Raw genomic sequence first — 20,036 nt, 5'->3', positions numbered from 1 at the left:
AATAAAAAGCACCTTACTTACAAAGGAACAAAGATAAGAATTACATCCAACTTCTTCCCAGAAGCCATGCAAGCAAGAAGAGAGTGGCGTGAAATACTTGAAGTGTTGAGAGAAAAAAAGAACACCAACCTAGAATTTTGTACTCCATGAAATTATCCTCTAAAAGTGGAAGAGAAATAAAGACTTTCTCAGACAAACAAAAATTGAGGGTCTTTGTTGCCAGTAGACTGAGAAATGTTAAAATAAGTTGTTCAGAAAGAAGGAAAATGATATAGACTAGAAACTCAGATCTACGTAAAGAAAAGAAGAGCGTCAGAGACTGAATGAAGGTGAAATAAAAACTTATTTTTCTTATTCTTACTTGGTCTAACAGATAATAGTTTCTTCAAAATAATAATAGCAACAATGCATTTAATTATATATGCTTATGTATAAATGAAATGAATAACAGCAATGATACAAAAGGAAGGGAGGAAATAATTATACATTTTTAAAAGCCCATAGAATGTACAACACCAAGAGTGAACTCTAATATAAACTATGAGCTTTGTGCATGTGTGGGGACAGGAGGTAAATGGGAACTCTACACTTTCCTCTTGATTTTGCTATGAACCTAAAACTGCTTTTAAAAATAAAGTTGGCCAGGCATGGTGGCTCACACCTGTAATCACAGCACTTTGGGAGGCCGAGGCAGGTGGATCAACTGAGGTCGGGAGTTTGAGATCAGCCTGATCAACATGGAGAAACCCCGTCTCTCCTAAAAATACAAAATTAGCTGGGTGTGGTGGCAAGTGCCTGGAATCTCAGCTACTCGGCAGGCTGAGGCAGGAGAATTGCTTGAACCCAGGAGGTGGAGGTTGCAGTGAGCCGAGATCGCACCATTGCACTCCAGCCTGGGCAACAAGAGCGAAACTCTGTCTCAAAAAAAAAAAATAAATAAATAAACAACTTTTAAATAAATAAATATAAAGTTTAATAATTTTTTAAAGCCCAGCACACTGACATGTACTATACACCTACAGAATGAATAAAAGCAGAAAGTGACATCACCAAGTGTTGTTGGGATACAGAGCAAGAGGAACTCTCAAATTTTACTGACAGATAGATAAATGGTATCCCTTGCAATAATGCTAAGCAGTTTTTTACAGTTAAACATACATCTGCTTGAAATAGCAGCTCAACTCCTGTATACTTATCATAGAGAAATGAAAATATATTACTGTAATAAAAGAGTTGTACAAGAATGTTCATAACAAATTTATTCACAATAGCCAAAGAATGGAAACAATCTAAATGTCCATCGACAGGAGAATGAATGACCAAATTACAGTATATGAATACAAAAGAATACTACGTAGCAATAAGAATGAACTACTGATACGTAGAACAACATGGATGAGTCTTATAGGCAAAATTCTGAGCAAAAGTAGCAAAATGCTGAGAAAAATAATTATCTGATATATATTAATTTCCCTAATCATATCTTATCAGGAAATTGCATATTAAAACAAGATGCGACTACATACTTATTAGAATGACTAAAATCCAAAACACTAACAACAAATGCAGGAAAGGATGTTAAAGCAACAAGAATTCTCATTCATTGCTGGTGGAATGCAAAATTCGGAAGACAGTTTGGCAGTTTCTTACAAAACTAAACATACTCTTACCATAAAATTCAGCATTTGCACTTCATTGGGTTTACCCAAATGAACTAGAAACTTATGTCCACCCTAAAACCTTCACACAGATGTTTTCAGCAGCTTTATTCATAATTATCAAAACTTGGAAGCAGTCAAGATGTCCTTCAGTAGTAAAGAAACTGTGGTGTATTCATACAATGGAATATTAGTCAGCACTAAAAAGAAATAAGTTATCAAGGCATGAAGACACGGAAGAAACAAATGTATATTACTAAGTGAAAGAAGCCAATCTGAAAAGGGTTCATACTCCAACTATATGACATTCTTGAAAATGCAAAACTATAGAGACAGTAAAAACAAAAATTAGTGGCTGCCAGAAGTTAGAGGGCAAAGAGGGAAGGAAAGACAGAGCCCAGAAGTTATTTAGGGCAGCAAAACTATTCCATATGATACTACAATGGTGAACACATGTCATTAAACATTTGTCAAAACCCATAAAATGTACAGCACCAAGAGTAAACCGTACTGGAAACTAGTGACTTTGGGTAATAATGTGTCAATGCAGGCTCACTGATTGGAACAAATGTACCACCTTGGTGCCAGATGTTGACAGCAGGTGAGGTTATGGATGTGTGGGGACAGGAGGTATATGGGAATTCCCTGTACTTTTTGCTCAATTTTGCTGTGAATCTAAAACTTCTCTGTATTAAAAAAAAAAAAAGTAAAGAATTGAATGTTTTTTTTTTCTGAAAAGAGTGGTTGTGAATCTAGGAGACATTGACAGTATAATGTAAAAGAGAAGAGAAAAGATAGAGTTCAGTAAATACCTATGATGCAAGAATAGAGAGTTTTAGTTCACTAGCTCGTGGGATGTGTAAGAAAATATCCCTATGGTGTCTATAAATGTAGAGATTGACATTTTGAAAAACCAGCAAAAACTTTGTGGGACTTCACTCATAAATGGAATGTCAACATAAATTGGCACAATTTATATAGCTAGCACAGAAAGGAGAATTTTGTCACTGAATTTATGAAAAACCTGAAGAAGAAATATTTTATTTTCAAGAGAATTTTTAAGAATATTGTAAACCGAATAAAATATCATGCTGCTGCTACTACAAGAACAAGTTTATCTCCATTATCGGTGACAACTTTCAGAGGACTACAAATCCAGTGTCGCTTGGGGCTCTGTAGTTTCTAGTTCCTTTGGAAGAACTATAATACAGATATTTTCAGCAAACAGACAGTACCACAAATCAGCCAGCCTATTTTAATATGTCCTTGTCCAATCAAAGTAAATGATGAATTAACCACAAACATCAACACTGTTAATGTTTACTGGTTATTTAAAATACCATAATAAACTAAATAACCAGTCTGACACTCACTTTTTAGATAAGTTTTGTTTATCTGTATTTACTTTTGTTTATGTTTCTTTATTTCCCCATGTTAGTTAATTAACACATATATACATAGACGTCTACACATTCTCCTCCCAGAATTTGCTTCTTAAAATTTATAAAAGTCATTTTCTTTTGATTGTTAATATGGTATTTGTTCCAAAATCTGTTAATGCTCTCATTTCTTCTGGCAATGTGTTAATTGCTAACAAAAATAAGGTTTTGTTTACATAGTCATTACATCTACAAACACTTAGAAAATTTTGTTTGTCTCTTAAGAAAAGTAATAGTACGAATGAAATGGTCACTCACCAATTAAAGATGATAACTGACAACCATAAAACACATTATTCTGTTTCTTGCCTCTGTATTTGCTACTTTACATTAAATTCTAAATTTAATAAAATATTTGATTTATCTCTCTCTCCAATGTCACCAAAAATTTCCCCCAATATCTAAGAGACTAAAATGCAACCTTACTTGCCTGAGTCCTTATCCTAAGTAGTCACTGTTCAGCAAGCAGGCAGCTTGTGTCCCTACAGGCACACGATTCAAACCAAGAAATAGAAAAGTCTTGAAAAAACTTTCACATTCAAAAGCGGCACCTTTGTTGATCTGCGAGAGCTCTGGTACAGTTACTCAGCTTGTCAGTTTTTGTCACTAAAATACTGCCACCTTCAGGAAGAAATGTAGGAATCTGAGTGAGGGAATCTAAGAACCCTTAAATCCAAATTCCACATGGCCCTTTATTAAGGCATAGCTATAATGTATCCTAAGTTATTTTTTCTATATAACTAAATATTAGCAATCTATTTTAGTAGATTTTTTCCTTAATAGCTTTTTTTTTCTGAATAGCTAGACATTACAGTGAAAAGCTGCCCAGAAATAACAAACGAAGATAATTCACTATTATAGATAAAAGTAAAACTTCTTCAGTAAGACCAGGGATTCTCGGGTATTAAATTACAAAACATGAAGAACAAGCTACAAAATATTTTCTATGCTCAAATAATGAAATATATATACATATATAGAAAATATTGGTACACAGTTTTAAGAAATAATTCCATGACCCATTTATACATTTTACAAGAAATATATCTCTTTAAATCCTCTTTGAGGATGCTAAAATAGGATTCTTTCCTCTTAACCTTCTAGGTCCTCTTTCATTTATCAGTTAACATAAAAATTAAAAGTAACTTTGTGCCAGCTTTCTAGTGTTTAAATTGAATATTTCAGTTTACATCAAGAATGTTCTCGTTCTCTCTTTTTCTCTCTCCTGCTTTAAAAAAAAATTCTAGAAGTTCAGCTCTCTATTTCATAATCTGCTCTTGGTCTAATTTTATTTCATTTCCTTTCACTTATTCTTTCCCTTATCTTCTTTTCTATCTTCTTCTCCTCTTTATTGGTTTATTTTTACTTAATTTTAGAAAGTCCATTGTAATTAGCCAATTTCTTTTATGTCCTATAAGCAATATATACAGAGCCCTCTTTCTGTTTTCCCTTTATTCAAAATCCATTCCCTATTCAGACAATGCCAACAAGTACTTTTCATAAACAGTTTTTTTAAAAAGACTGTATGATTATTGTGAAATGTCACAAATATTTTACAAAACACTAATTATAGAGTCTGATTGGAAAGGACACATACACAAAGCATTCTCTTATTTTAATCCTCAAAGCAGTTTGTCAGATCACCCCAGGTTAGTTTCAAAATTGAACAAATTAAAATTTCAATGTGATAACTTTGGGAAGAAGGAGGAACTTTACAAAATAATTTTTATATTCCCCTAAAGGAATTGAGGGAAGACAATAACCACTACAAATCAAGTTTCTGGAAAAAGAAGATTATTAAAAGAGGAGGTATACTATCAGATATTAATAATAATTAAAACTATGTGGAATCAGTGTCTGAAAACAAGAACAGATGAACAGAGTGCAAAAAGACCCTAGTATAGATAAGAATTTAGCAAGCATTTTTAAAGTGAGGGCAGATTGCTTATTTTTAAAATGATGTTAGAACAATTGGTTAACTATTTGAAAAAAAAATTAGAACTTCTACTTCATAAATACACCAAAATGAAATAAATCCAGAAAAAGTAGAGTGAGCCATTTGAAAATTAAGGTCTATTTTAAAACACAAATGAATACTTATTTGATTACAACGTAGATAAGGAAGAAACAATAAAAAGATTGATAAGTGGATTAACCTAAAAATTAAAAGCGTCTCTGTTTAAAACATCATAAATATAATTAAAAGGCAAATGGTAACTTGGAAAAAATATTTTCAACATTAATGGCAGCTAAACGTTTAATATCTTTACATTAGAAGACATCTTACAAATAATAAGATAAATACCCATACAGCAGAAAATGAGCAATAACCTTGAGCAGACCATTCAAAAGAAACATTCTTGTCTCATTAACATATTTTTTAATGTTCAATCTCATTAGCAATCAAAAATACAAATTAAAACAGCAAGTTTTACTTTTAAAATTGATGAATATTTTTTAAATTTTAATACCTGGTTTTACCAAGGGTATTGCAAAAATAGTGTTGCCATACAAACTTTTGGGATGACAACTGACAATGCATATCCATAGTTAATCCCCTTACCCTTCACCCAGCAGTTTCTTAGGACACAGTCCTGTATGTTTAAGGAAAATAATCAAGATGTAAAAAGAAATCTATATATGAGAATAATCACAGTGGAGACTGGTAAAATGAATAATCGCACATATATATAATGGAATACCATTATTTATTCAGTTTAAAAAATAATTACATGGGAAAATATTCATATATGTATAAGTGATTAAACAACTATTAAACTATATTATGTAATAATCATAATGTGTGCTTAAATACACAGAAGAAACTGAAAACAAATTGTTAAAATAACAAACAAATTTTTTATTTTTCCTGAGCGGTAAGACCATGGTTAATTTCTTTACTTTATTTGAATGTTTTTGTTTGTTTGTTTTTTTCAAATGTTCTACAACAATATGACATTTTAAACAAAAAAAGGCTTGTTTTAAACCAGTGAAGACCCTCATTGCAATTCCATTTCAGGTCATGTATATTAATAGAAAAACAGAAATGTCATATGTAACATACATTTTTTAAAAAATGATTCCTTTGTCCACACCCATAGAATGTACACCACCAGGAATGCACCCTAATATAAATTACGGACTTTGGGTGATACAATGTGTCAATGTAGGTTCATTGATTGGAACAAATGTACCAGTTTGGTGTGGGATGTTGATAGTGAGGGAGACTGTGTGCCTGTGGGAACAGGGTACTCTCTGTACTTTCTGCTAAATTTTTCTGTGAATGTAAAACTGCTCTAAAAAATACATTAAAAAAGAAAAAAAAAAAGATTCCCAGAATGCAAACTGGATGCAAAGTAAATCTGGCGCTGCTTAGCACAGAAATATAAAATCAATGCTGATTTAGTGAGGAAGGCTTTGAGGTATGCTGAACAGGTGTCTAATAAAATTTTTTGTCTAATAAATTTTTAGATATCAATTGCTTTATGCAAATCTATATCTCACATAATAAGTATAAAATTAATATATAATATTTTCTCATTTGCCTTCTTATCCACATAGGTAGAAGGAGGTGTCCTATACCAGCTCTGTCCAATATAAAATATGAGTCACATATATAATTTTATTTTACTATTTTTATTTTATTTAATTTTTGAGACAGGGTCTCACTCCATCCCCAGGCTGGAGTGCAGTGGCATGATCACGGCTTACTGCAGCCTCCACCTCCCAAACTCAAGTGATCCGCCCACCTCAGCCTCCCAAAGTGCTGGGCCAGGCACCACACCCAGCCTCTCACACATAATTTTAAATTATCTGGTAGCCACCATTTTAAAAAAGTAAAAGGAAATGTGCAAAATTAATTTTAATAACATATTTTATTTAACCCAATATATCCAATTACCATTTCAAAATATAATCAGTATAAAGATTATTGAGACATTTTATCCATTTTATCATATTAAGTCATTGAAATCTGATGTGAATTTAACATGTGCAGCACATCTCAATTTGGTTGCTAAATTTTCACTGGAAATACTAGATCAGTATTTAGATTTCATAAAATTTACTGTTGAAAAAGTAGATTAACAAACCCAAGTTTTTCCAAACATAATTGTTTTAATGACTAATTGAGAATCTGTTTTAAAATTTAAATTCTAATTCAAATTCAAGTTTCTCAGTTACACTAGCACATGTAGCTAGACGCTAATTTGTTAGACATATCTCATCTTGGAAGGGGTTAATAGTGAAATATCGTCACCGGACATGCTGCTTTACGGGAATAGGCCTGAATACACCTACTACTCAGCAAGTTCAAATCTAAATTTTAATCATGTTAAAAGAATGTAAATTGTGTATCCTTACCTACTTTCTTGGCCTTCTTTAATATCACTGAGTCACATATGTGTTAAGTTATTCTTAGCAAATTCATCTGCAAAAAGGGAAGTCATTTCCTACACTGAAAATGAGTTATTGCTCCCAGTAATCAATTGGCTGCATAATTTCACTTCCCCTTGCTGGATTAAGGGATGATTCTGCCACTATACAATTTCTAATAGTAAAGACTAAGAGTGTGAAAAGTGAAAAAAATACAGGCATATTGCTATTTATAGTAGATTGATTTGTGACCTCACAGGCAACAGAACTTCCTCACACATTTAAGAAGTCTTGCATGACCCAAAGGAGTGAAACTAACGAACTGTCCAAATTTCAGCTATGTTTTGCAGCTTGCCGTACAAATTGGACAAGCCCATTACTATTAGAAGCCATTCCTCTGGTGGCATTCATGACTGTAATATTTTAAATTCATCACAAACTGGACTCAAATTCTCATACACTGGTATGGAAAGTTGTTTCCTGTACTAGCAATGGAATAGCTAAAATAGAACACACATAAACATGGCTTCCAATGATGATAGCTGTTTGGAAAAATAATAACGTATCATGACGAATGTCCCTTTCCTTCCTCGGAATAAATGTATTCCCCCAAATGTATTTCTTCACTTGGTAACATAAGTAAAAAAGCAAAACCAGCTAGGATGTGATCTGCGATAAACTAAGAGTGTACATGAACCACTAATTCCAATGTGTCAGTCAATCAGTCATCGAAAAACTGTAATTGTACTGCCTGCCAGGCACTTCAACCATCCTCAGGATACATACATAAATAATTCGGTTCCTAATTAGGGAGGTTAGATTTGTAGACAGCAGAAGATAAGTAACGACATAAGGTAGCGTGTAGTCAAGTAGCAAGTGAGTGACCCAGATAATAACTGTTGCAGGACTAGAGCACTGGTTCTCAAAGTGTCTGTGGAGGTCCTCAAGACCCAGGGGTTCTGTGAGGTTAAAACTATTTTAAAGTACTAAGGTGATATTTGCCTTTTTCACTTTGCCAGTGTTTTCACTGATGCTGGGTGAAACTGTGGTGGTCTTGGCACAAAGCAAGGAAGTGGCATCAAATTGTAGCAAAAAAAAAAAAAGGTCAGTTTCACTCAAGAATGTACTGGATAAAGCAGTAAAAAAAATATTATTTGACTAAATTTATTAAATCCTGACCCTCTAGGGTATATCTTTTTAATATTTTGTGGGACAAAATAGAAATGGTACGTAAAGTGCTTCTATGACACACAGATGTACGAGGGCTGTCTAGGAGAAGCACTGGTACAATTGAGTTTCAAGTTGAACTAGTCACTTTTTTTATAGAAGAGCATTTTTATTTGAAAGAACAACCGACTGACAAGACAAATTGTGGTTATTCAGACTCGAATATTTGGCAGATTTTTTTTCTCAGAAATAAACAAAGTGAGCCTGTCACTTCTAGGAAAACAATCGACAAGATTTTTTTTTAACCAATGATAAAATTATTTGAATTTACAAGTAAAAATTAAAATATTGGAAAATTCATATCCTAATATGTAAAATATTTCCTGATGAAATACAACTAATGAATATGATATTTATGATATTGTACAATGAAATAGACATTTGGAAGAGCTGCATAATTCAGTGAAGGAATAATTTCCCAGTGACCATTACATGCTGTTACAAATCACTCACTGTATTATGCTTTGTGTAAAACATCCAAGCAATAGACCAGTGGGTTTTAATGTAACAGAATATGAAAAGTTTATTGATATGGACTTAAATTCCCCATTGCAATTAACTTTTTTGAAATTATCATTTGAAGGATTTTGTAGTAGTATTAAAGACTATCCACAATTATCTGAAAACACTCCTTTCTTCAATGATGTTTCTCTTTGGGGACAGATTTTCTTATGTACTTAACCTACACAACATGTCACAATAGATGAAAATGCAGAAGCCAATATGAGAATCCAGCTGCCAGATATTAAAGAGACTTCCAAAATATAAAATAACATTTTTCTCAAATTTTTGTTTGGGAAAACACTTATTCTTTTATTAAAATGTGTTATTTATGTTAATACGTAATGGCCTTGTAATTATTATAAATTAAGTAACTCAAGTAACATATTTTAAACATTTTGCCAATTTTAATTTCTAATACAGTAGTATCAATAGATGCAATCCTCATAAACTTAGATAAACAAAAGCTTTGTGGGGCTTTAAGATGAAAATATTTGAGAATCACTGGACTAGAGAAAGAGCAGCTGTCAGGAGAAGTTAGAGAAACTTCTCTGGAACCTACTATTTCATAATCTCCAAACACACCCTTCCTCCTCCAGTGCTTTATGACCCAGACTGAATGGTGTTGACTATTTAGAGATGGCCAGTTTACACTAGTGTTCTTCAGGTAACAGTTATATTTGTGGAAATGCAATATAAAATCCTTAAATGCAGCACAACTCCTTCATAATCACAGACCTTCTATTAAGTGGCAGAACTAATAACACATAGAATAAATATATGAGATTTTGCCATGTATCAGTGGTTCTTTTTCATGTCCAAAGCCTCCCTTTTAACATTTATTATCATTTTCCAATCCTTCCATGGACCTAATATAATTAAAGATATTGTCTAGCAAACAAACTACATTTATTAACAGTAAATTTATTTTCCTACTTTGGATTGACTATGGATTGACTATGCAATGCCAGGCAAAGCAAAAACAATAGAATTTTCTGCAGTAATCAGGCAATTTCTGTTTAGATTTTTGAAAATTTAAAATAGGTTGTAGATTCCTCGCCACCCCATCATTACTTCCAAAAAGCACTTGGGATATAGAAACTCGAGGTTGAGATCCTCTGTGGCCTGTAGGTTTTGGTTTTCGTTTTGTTTGAATTTAGTTTTTGGTTTTTGGTCATTCAAATCATGATAGAAATAAGTTTTCTCATTTTTGCTCGGTGATCAGATATCTGAGAATCCAAGGTTTGAATCCCTTATACGGATACACGCAGTTTCAGGGTTTGCAGTGAGACAATGAAAAAGCCTGGGCTCTAAAATCAGAAAATGGCCTTCCAGTTAATAGCTGTGTAAATGTAGGCAAGTCGATCAAGTTCACTGAACCTTAGTTTCCTTATATGTAAAATGGAGCTAATCATATCTACCTTGCTTAGCTGGTGTGTGGCACAGGAAATGATAGACATTATTATTCAGCAAATAAACCAAGTTGTGCTATAAATCCATAGACTGCTTTCAATACTGAAATTGTTATTTCATATTATTGCCAATTTGTGGCAAAAAAATGTAAAAGACACTTTTGTGATTGGTCCTTGATACAGTTTTGCTCCTTTAAACATGGACTAAAACGTGCCCATGCTCAGTGTGCAGGTCCTTAAACACATTTGATGGTGAACAGCGCTGGTCCCTGACAAACTTAAAAATTGTTCAGGTTTATCTTTAGGCACAAAGAATAATCTGTGTTCTCAAATGCCATAGTGACCTCTGTCCCACGGTTTAACAGCTGTAGGGCTATCCATAGAAGCAGCTGGGCCTCTGGTTTCTCTTAGTATCATGAACCCAATATGGAAATCCTCCCACTCAGATTTACTCACATTACTTCCCTGACCTAGACCACAAGTTAGTCCTTTCCTTCCTCTAATTCCTCCTCTCCCCTCTCAGATACAGATTTGATACTTTCCTACAAATGTTCTACGACTTTAATTAGTATTCATCATTAATTTGAAGACAGTATATATTCTGACATCATGATATGAACTTTCCATGTTAATGAAATTTCTGACAATTTAGTGTGCTATTGAAATTCTTCCCTTCTCTAGTGGTTATGGTTGCATTTCTAAAATCTGTTATGGTGTTGGAAAAATTACATTAAAGTAGATATCATCAATGTTTTGTTCATTATTGTAATAAAATGAAAACATCTTAGTGTTGTGTTATAAATCCTATAATTAGACTGTAATCCTTCCCTCCCTTCCAAAGGTATTTCAGGGATTAGAGTTTTTAATTGTGCATGAGATTTATAAAGTAGGGGCACAGCCTTGTTACTACTATTACACATTTTTTTTCATTTGGATAATTTAGCCGTTATCACTTCAAAAAGCTATTTAGAGATGACTATAATAGCTAGTCTCTACATTTTTACACTGGATTTTTCTTTCCTCCAAAAAAATTACTGCTCCACAAACCCCAAATATATTTTTAATTTAGGGAAAAAGTGCTCATATCTGAGAAAATGTGGATTTGGAGAATATATAGAACGCTTCCTCGGGAATTCCGAAAACTCAAGCGCTCTGGCTTACCAAATGAGGTAGGTTTTCAGGAAAACCCAGCCCCTCAGGACTCTCTATCTGGACCAATCCCAGCTGCCATAGCTCCGCGCTCCCGGGATGGGGCTGCGTCGCTCACGCCTCGCGGTGCGGGCGGACACACACCCTGCTAGGACTAGCTCAGTCTCCCAGTTTCCCTTCCGAGATGCCTCGGAATCTTTACCACGGTCATCAAACGATTCAGTGGATCAGTAGTTCCCAACTTCTAGGGACAGACACCCTTTTAAAATTCAACGTAACAGACCACCACCCTCCAAACAGACTGTGATAGCCGTACTTTTAAATTCTCTACTGATCGAGAAAACTCAAAAACAATAAAAAACTCCAATAGAGCCTACAGTACTTTCAAATGACTGTATATTTTAATTATAGCATTTGCATACAACTGAGTTTATTTATCTATGCTATGCTGTACGCTAAGTTTACGGGCAGTCTTGGTGCACAGATGGTTTCGCCCACCCTTTGCACAGGGGAAGCCCCCCCAGGCGCCCAGGCTCGGAGGCCCAAGTCCCGGCAGCTGCTGCGGTGGACTTAGAGGCAGCAGGTCCTGCTTCTGCCCCAAACGTTCAATGTAGTCGGATTCCCGGGGACAGCAGGGCAGTCTGCGCGCACATCGCCGGGGCATCGCAGGACACCTGCTGCCCCCTATCGGTGGTGAGAACAATAACCCGAACCCGGTTGGAATCAACTGGAAGAGGCCTTTTGAAAAAAAGAATATTCCAGGACTACGCAGTAGCCAGACGACTCTCTTTAAGAGCCTGGGTTTCCGCAGTCAGCTCCGACTGCCTCGTTTTAATGCAGTTTTTCGCAAGTGAAGGACAGCATGCTGGATCGAAGAGGACTCTGACACTGCTTCGGTGAAGGTGGGGGGTGGGGAGGGGGGGTATTGAAGGGGTTCAAGATACATCCAAGGGTCTATTTGTTTTCCACCTCCCTATTCAGCAACCCATCTCGTCCTTATGCAAAGCACCTGCCTTCGCCCGGGATGGGGACACACATCAGAGCACAGCGTGGTGTTTTCCCAAGCCCCCGAGGCACCTGTCCCCTCACGTTACACCTTGAGGAGAGTCCAGTGACCTCTGCTGCAGAGGCGACAAAGGCTCCCTGAGAAGCCGGCCTCAGTGGTGTCCAGGAATGGCTTTCAAACACCGTGTTACTCCTGTGGTCCCTTTAATAAACATAGGACTATGCTTCAGAAAAGCAAAAATAAATGCTGAGAAGTAAAAGGAAGCTATCGGCTACGCGGTTACCTCTGATGCCTGTATATGTGAAATTTTCTTCTAAGACTGAGCATTAAAATTTGCTTCCACTTGGACATAACCAAGATTGCTAACAGGCTGGGAACGTGTGTGTGTGTGTGTGTGTATTGCTACATATTCTGGGATTTCTAATTTTATTTTCATCACTTTCTCCCCACTTATTACTACCCCCCACCCCAGTACATACACACTTGGCAGTATCCTAACTTGTTCACTCTTGTCCACATTTGTCTTGGCGCTCTGGGGAAGAAGGTAAGAATAGATAGACGAACGAAGGTGCGTGGAAGAAAGGAGGGAGGGGAGGAGGTAGAGTCGGCTTCCACACCAGACTCTGCTTGTTTGAGCAGGAATAGTGGTGGGGAGTCTTCGAGAGGATAACGGAAATGCCCCACCACACGCCCACAGCGCAAGTGCCGGGGTCCGCAATCGGCCAGTGGCAGCAGCAGAACCGGGGTCCACTTGGCCCCCCAGGGGCTCTCGCCCGTCCGCTCTGGGCGTCGGGCTGTCCAGTTTCGCTGCGAATCTGGGAGAGGAAGGAGGTTCAGCTAGCTCCGTTCTCCCTGCCAGTCCGCTGTGGCGGCAGCCCCTGGCCAGGGCCCGGCCAACTCCCCGCTCTTGGGCGGCTGCAGGTGCCCAGTGGCCCATCCCCAGCGGCCCATCCCCAGCGGGGGCGAAACGCCGAGCTGGCCGAACCTTCCACACGTCCAGCTCGGAGTGCGTCTCAGTCGCGCGGCAGAGGCCCCTGGGCCCGGGCGCTCCCGGTTCCCGCGGCCTGTGGGCGCGGCGCACAAGGGCGCGGGCGGGCGGCGGCAGCTCCCAGGCGGAAGGCGCGGCGGGGCCACGGTCACCGCCACCGCCAGGGCTCCGGCGGAAGCGCGGGCTCCGGGGGGAGGGGCTGCCGCGCCCCGCCAAGGCCCAGGGCTCCCAGCCCGGAGCGGCTCCCGTCGGTGCAGCAGCGGACCCCGGGCCGCCCTTACCCTCGCCGGGCAGGGATGAGCCCCGCTCAGGTTCAGCCCCAAACCCGCGCGCGGCGGGGTAAGGCCGAAGCCCACGCAGGTCCGCCCGGTGTGCGTCTTTCACTCGCACACACGGAGCCCCTCGCCAGGCGCGCAGGCCCAGGCTACGAGGCCGGCTGCTCCGGCGTCTGCCACCTCCAGGACCCAGAGCCGCCAGCCCTGGGCTCCCGGCAAGCTGTGACTTCCCGGATGGGGCCATGCTTTTCTTCCAGGACAATCGGGGCTCCTCCCCTCCCGGCGATCTTTCTAGGAGGCCACCTCCAGAGATTGCGAGGCGATTTCCTCCCTGCCGGTACCAAACTGTAACTCCTCTCGCTACAGACGCCGAGAACCAAACGCTGACTATTTGGCGAGGGACCACCACCACCCAGAAAAACACACGGTTCAGTGTGCGTAGATCGTTTGCATCAGCGAGTTCATGGCGAATAGAAGTTCGCTTTCTATTTTTGATAGCCCTGATTTTCAAGCGTTTTCAAAGTTAACGTTGTTCTGTTTTCTGCTTGGTCAACAACACGGAAAATGGAATATTGCTTTTTTGTGATTCAAAATCAGTTGTAATTACAATGACTTTGAGAATTTCACGGCATCTTGTGAGGTAAAATGGAGATGCGCACCTAGGTGAGAGTCACTGGAGCGGATTACGTAGTGGCCGGCTGGATCCGGCTAACAGTCTTTGAGGCTCATTCCCTTTCGTTCTCAGCTCGCCCACTCTAGTAGGACTTTCATCTTTAAATTATTTTTTAATTATCACGAGGTTCTCAGTCTAAGATAGCAAAGATTGAGCGCCACATTTAAGCAGTTCTCTCAAACTAGCTTTACCTTTTTTGGGGAAGTAATTCCTGGGCTAATCATTTCAGATCTGAGAACAAAAGAAGTTGCTTAAAAAAAAAAAAAAAAAAAAACTTTTATTTACGCAGCAGATACTTATGGAGCGTCTACCTTGCACCAAATACGCACACACACGCACATGCACACACACACACAGTGAATGCTGTGGGCTTCACAAATAATATATAACATCTGTTGAATGATTAGTATGTGACAGGCAATATACTTGCTATTTAAAAAGCATTCTATCATTTTACCCTCCCGGGGACATATGAAGTAGAGATACTGTCATCCCTGCTTTACCTATGAGAAAAATACGAGTCATGAAGTAACTTACTCTAGGTCACCCAGTTAATAAGTGGCAGGACAGGACATTACACTTTACGCCCAGTCTGATACAGAGACCTCAGCCCAACCTCTACACTGTGTCCTCCAGTCAGATCTGGGAATCTGTATATTTTGGAACCACCTTAGGTGAATGTGATAAAAGTAGAACTTGAGAAGCCTTGATATAATCAAACTTCCTCATTTTCCTGATCAGAAAACAAACTCTGGAAAGACACAACTGCAGAAAGAGATCCAGAGAGGCTGTTCCTGGTTTCTTGGCTAAGGTCCTTTCTACTATCCAGACTACATTGGCTCAGTCCAGGAGGAGTCAAAGAAGGGAAATAATTCAACAGTTACAAAAAGTGTACAGTCAAATCTTGATTATCCTTAGTTTCCCCTTCAAATTGCTTGCCTTCTGGATTTTTGACTGTTAATCTACTTTCTCTCCCAGAGGGAGAGAGAAACCATGTGAAACTTGATTATTTTATTTCTGCTAATGTTACCTGGTAAGAACGCTAATATTAAAAAGGAAAATGGGGGCCGGGCATGGTGGCTCATGCTTGTAATCCCAGCACTTTGGGAGGCCAAGGCAGGAGGACAGGAGAAGTTCAAGACCAGCCTGAGCAACATAGACAATCCATCACCCCCCGCAACCCCCAGCCCCACTCCCACCCTATCTCTGCAAAAAGAAAAAAAAATGGGCATGGTGGTGCATCTTGTAGTCCTAGCTACTCAGGAGGCTGAGGTGGGAATTTTTGAACCCATAAATTCATGGCTGCAGTGAGCCATGGTCATGCCACTGCACTCCGGCCTAGGTGTGGTGGTGTGCACCTGTAGTCCAGCTGTTCAGGAGGCTGAGATGGGAGTGTTGCTTGAGCCCAGGAGGTCAAGGCTGCAGTGAGCCATAGTGCACCAGTGCGTACCAGCCTGGGCAACAGAGAGACCCTCTCTCAAAAGAAAGAGAGAAAGAGAGAACCATGGAGACTACTGCCTTTTCTCAACAACTCTGAGCAAATTATTTCCTTTACTTAAAATCATTTGCTGATCCCCCGTCCATTCTACAGGATAAAATTAAAATTAGACTTAGGAAGAAGGCAGATAAAATATTACATGATATTACTACTTTTCATCACCCACAATTCTGCCTCTCATCAAACTTTGAGCAATACTAAACATGTTGTAGTCCTCTGCACATATAGTGCTATCCCCTGCTTTGTGTTCTTGCGTTATTCCCATCCTCTGCCTGGCCTTCCTTCCACACCTGTCTCTTGGAAAATGCCATCCATTTCCAAAAACCCTGCTCAGACAGCACCACACATGTGAATTTTCCTGACCCTCTGCTACCTCCCACAGAGCAATAACCTCGCGCTTGTGCAGCAGGCCTCTTCTGTTCCTTACATAGTCTCTTTTATGGCTCTTAATCTGTATAATGAGTTGTTTCCATATCCTTAATCTGTATAATGAGTTTTTCCATATCCTTCTCACTAGAGCTCCTGAGGAATCTGTCTGTATAAACTTTGTTTAGTGTATCTGAAAACATAGGAAAGAAGCTAAACTTACTTTAAATAGAATGTTACATTTTCAAATAATATCTTCAGTATGTTTAAAGCAGTATGTCCATTTGTCATATACTACGGAATGTCAAAAAAATCTGAAAACAGAGGAAAACATAGTGTATTTATTACACTTTTTCACATTACCCCATTACTTTAAATTTAGAGGTATTTAAACTTCTGGAAACTTTTCTAGAGGCTGAGGAAAAACATACTAAGCGGATTTGAAAATGTAACTAAAATACTGTTTAAATATAAGTACACACAGTTTCCTGACTTTTGGACACCTTGTAATCCTGGGACCTAACACAATGTCCCAGTTCCCAACACATAGAATCTGTTGAATTGTTCTAAACTGAACTGAGCAACTAGTTTAAATATCCATTGATCCAGGGCCTTCCAGTTCTAGCTCATCACAGTTCAACCTTCTGTCTCTCCTTTCGGTGAGCTCGTATCAGCTTTAGTCACTTTGTCAATCAACCCCTGTATTTGCTCTTTCCATTTGTATTAATGCTTCTAGCTAAGTTATAATTGTATGTATGCTGTTTACATTTATTAGGGAAGGAGGTCCCTACATTCTTCCCCATTGGTGACAGTACAAGTTGTTGAGGGTTAGAGACAATTAATGGAGCAATAGAGTAGATAAGGCCTTCAAAACAGCTACTGGATCATTCATTCATTTATTCAACAAATATTTTTTCAGCATCCATTATGTGTCAGACTCTGAGCCAAGGAATGGCCTCCCAGACATGTATATGAGTCCTGTTTTATCCAACATCCCCACTTGTACTTGTTGCATAATTTCATACTGCTAGAAGCTTATGAGTGGGCAAATGTTTTCTGTACCATCCGGGACCATGAGGGTGTGCCAAGACTAGCCACTTAAAGATTTTGCTTGAATAAATTTTCCATGTCAGGTCAACTCTTTAGTGAATAAAGCACATTGTGTATATTTATGCAAAATTCAAAAGGTAATTGATAAATATTTACAGAACCTCTGGAGCACAAATAGGTATACCCATGGACCACTTCCTTGACAAATGGTCTCAAGTTAACAAACTGATCTCATATGATAAGGAATCTGCATCTCTAGAAGGGTTTATTTCGCATTTAATATAATAATACCATGACTATCTTATATGTCTGTTTATTTAGATATATTAGTAATGTTTATATGCTCACCACAGGTAAGAATGCCTGTGAGATATATTAGTAATGTTTATATGCTCATCACAGAAAGAATGCCTGTGAGATAATAGGTACAGTTGAATATACTTTCTAATATCATTAAAGTAGACTTTGTATATCACTAGGGAGGAGAATCTAGAACTCTAGATTCTTTCATTCTAAGGAAAGCAATGGGAAATATAGCAAGCTATGGAGAATTAATGAAGTCTGTAGTTCAGAGAAGAGATTATATTCTCCAACAAAAACACTTCGGGAGCTTTTGGCTCAAGAAGCATTTCTTAGAGTACAGATTTGAGAAATAAGGGATATAAACATATCATTTTTTGGAAATGTAGTTTTATTTATTTATTTTTTAATCCTCAGTGACACTCAGGTTGTGTCTCAATTTGCAAAGCAACCAAAAATATCCAGTCGATTATTTGAGTAATTTAGGCCCCTAGATAAATTGCTTGAATTACCTCAGTAGTTATCACCATTATAATTGTATTAACTTAAATGAGGAGAGGTAACACAATATATTGGAAATATTTGGAGCCAGATAATTTGGATTCAAATCCTGACTCTTCAGTTTACCAGCTCTATGACCTTGCATCACTTCTTTCCTTTTGTGGCTAAATCCTTTGTGAAACAGGTATATCTCTACTGCTCTGTCTACCAATAGGGGGATACTGTGAGAATCAAATGAGGTAATGGATGTGAAACTGCACTGTGAAATGCACAGCAGTGCAAATGTGTTTCTGATGTAGGTCACACAATTTTCAATTAAGAGAAATATTCCTTGAAATTTAATAAAAGGAATATCCAAATTGATTCTTGGAATCACTCACAGAATAGAATTCTATGAATTAGATAGCAAGAAACCACTTTCTCAAATATTAGTCCATTTTGTTTTGCTTTGTATTTGATCAGGAAAATGAGTTCTGATACTGCCAGAGCTGCCAAACAATTTCTACTCTGATTCCTAAACTGGTGAGGAAAGCACCAATGCAATGACAAAAAGTATCATTGACTTCTCCTGTCCTTTTACAGAATTTATTTTACTATGAGTTTGTGTTATTTTTACTAATTTATTTTATAGGATTCATTATTAGTATGTATAATGACAGCTAATAAAATATTTATAAGGGGGAAATGGGAAGATGGAAATCAAAGGCTACAAAGTTGCAGTTATGTCAGTTCAATAAGTCTAGAGATCTGATGTTCAGCATAAGGACTATAGTTAATGACAATGTATTGTATACAGAACTTTGCTAACAAGATTTTTAGGTATTCTTAAAAAACATAACTATGCGAAATAATGCCTATGTTAATGTCTTTGACTACAGTAAGGTAGTATGCATATAAAAATATCATGATGTACACATATATACACAATTTGAAAATTATTAATTCTATAGCCATTTATTCAAACATTTATGAGTTTATATGAAAGGCAGAGGAGAAAACTGAGAAACAAAAAAGTGTCCTATTGCTAGATCTTCACATTAGATTTTGAAACCAGTTTTCCCTAAGCAAAAAGATGCTACAAATTCATAATTTTAAACTACTGGTGCTGTTCAAACTGGAAATGAGAGGAAAATGTATTAATAAAAATAGCTGTATAAGAATTAACTAACTCATCCTAACTCAAAACAACACCCATTTCTTCCAGTTAAGTTTTCTGTTTCATTTCCCACCACTACTTTTCCCTGTAAGTTTGGTGATTTGTGATTAAAATGGACATACTTTTCATAATAATTGCATTAACATGTCCCCGTTTTCATCTTACCTCCTAACTACTGCAGTAAACAGGAAAATTACTGCAAAATGAAAATACAAAAAACAACCTATGGTTTTTTATTTTTAATTTATTTTGGGTAAGGAAAGGGAAAATTTGAGCATCACTGGCCAAAATAAATTACATACAAATTGTGTGTAAAATTAAGTTATTTGATTCTCTTAAAATTCTATGATGTTACAATCATCTTGAGTGAGTTACTAAACTAACCTCCTTTCTTTTCTTTTTTTTTTTTTGAGACGAAGTCTCACTCTGTCGAGTGCAGAGGCACAATCTTGGCTCACTGCAA

The 20,036-nt window shown here is 37.5% G+C and overlaps 1 long non-coding RNA gene across 1 annotated transcript in view; it reads left to right on the top strand.

Annotated features, from left to right (window-relative positions):
• The first annotated feature begins 13,281 nt into the window (after positions 1-13,281).
• The window catches only part of LOC115832154, a 33,109-nt gene continuing 26,354 nt past the window's right edge, over positions 13,282-20,036 (top strand). Inside the window, exon 1 of the long non-coding RNA XR_004027593.1 lies at positions 13,282-13,310. This is a non-coding gene — a long non-coding RNA (uncharacterized LOC115832154). The remainder of the gene's footprint in view (positions 13,311-20,036) is intronic.

The sequence above is a fragment of the Nomascus leucogenys genome, chromosome 21 (assembly GCF_006542625.1).
Source record: "Nomascus leucogenys isolate Asia chromosome 21, Asia_NLE_v1, whole genome shotgun sequence".
In the NCBI taxonomy this organism is placed as follows: Eukaryota; Metazoa; Chordata; class Mammalia; order Primates; family Hylobatidae; genus Nomascus; species Nomascus leucogenys.
This window is presented reverse-complemented; position numbering and strand designations above follow the sequence as displayed.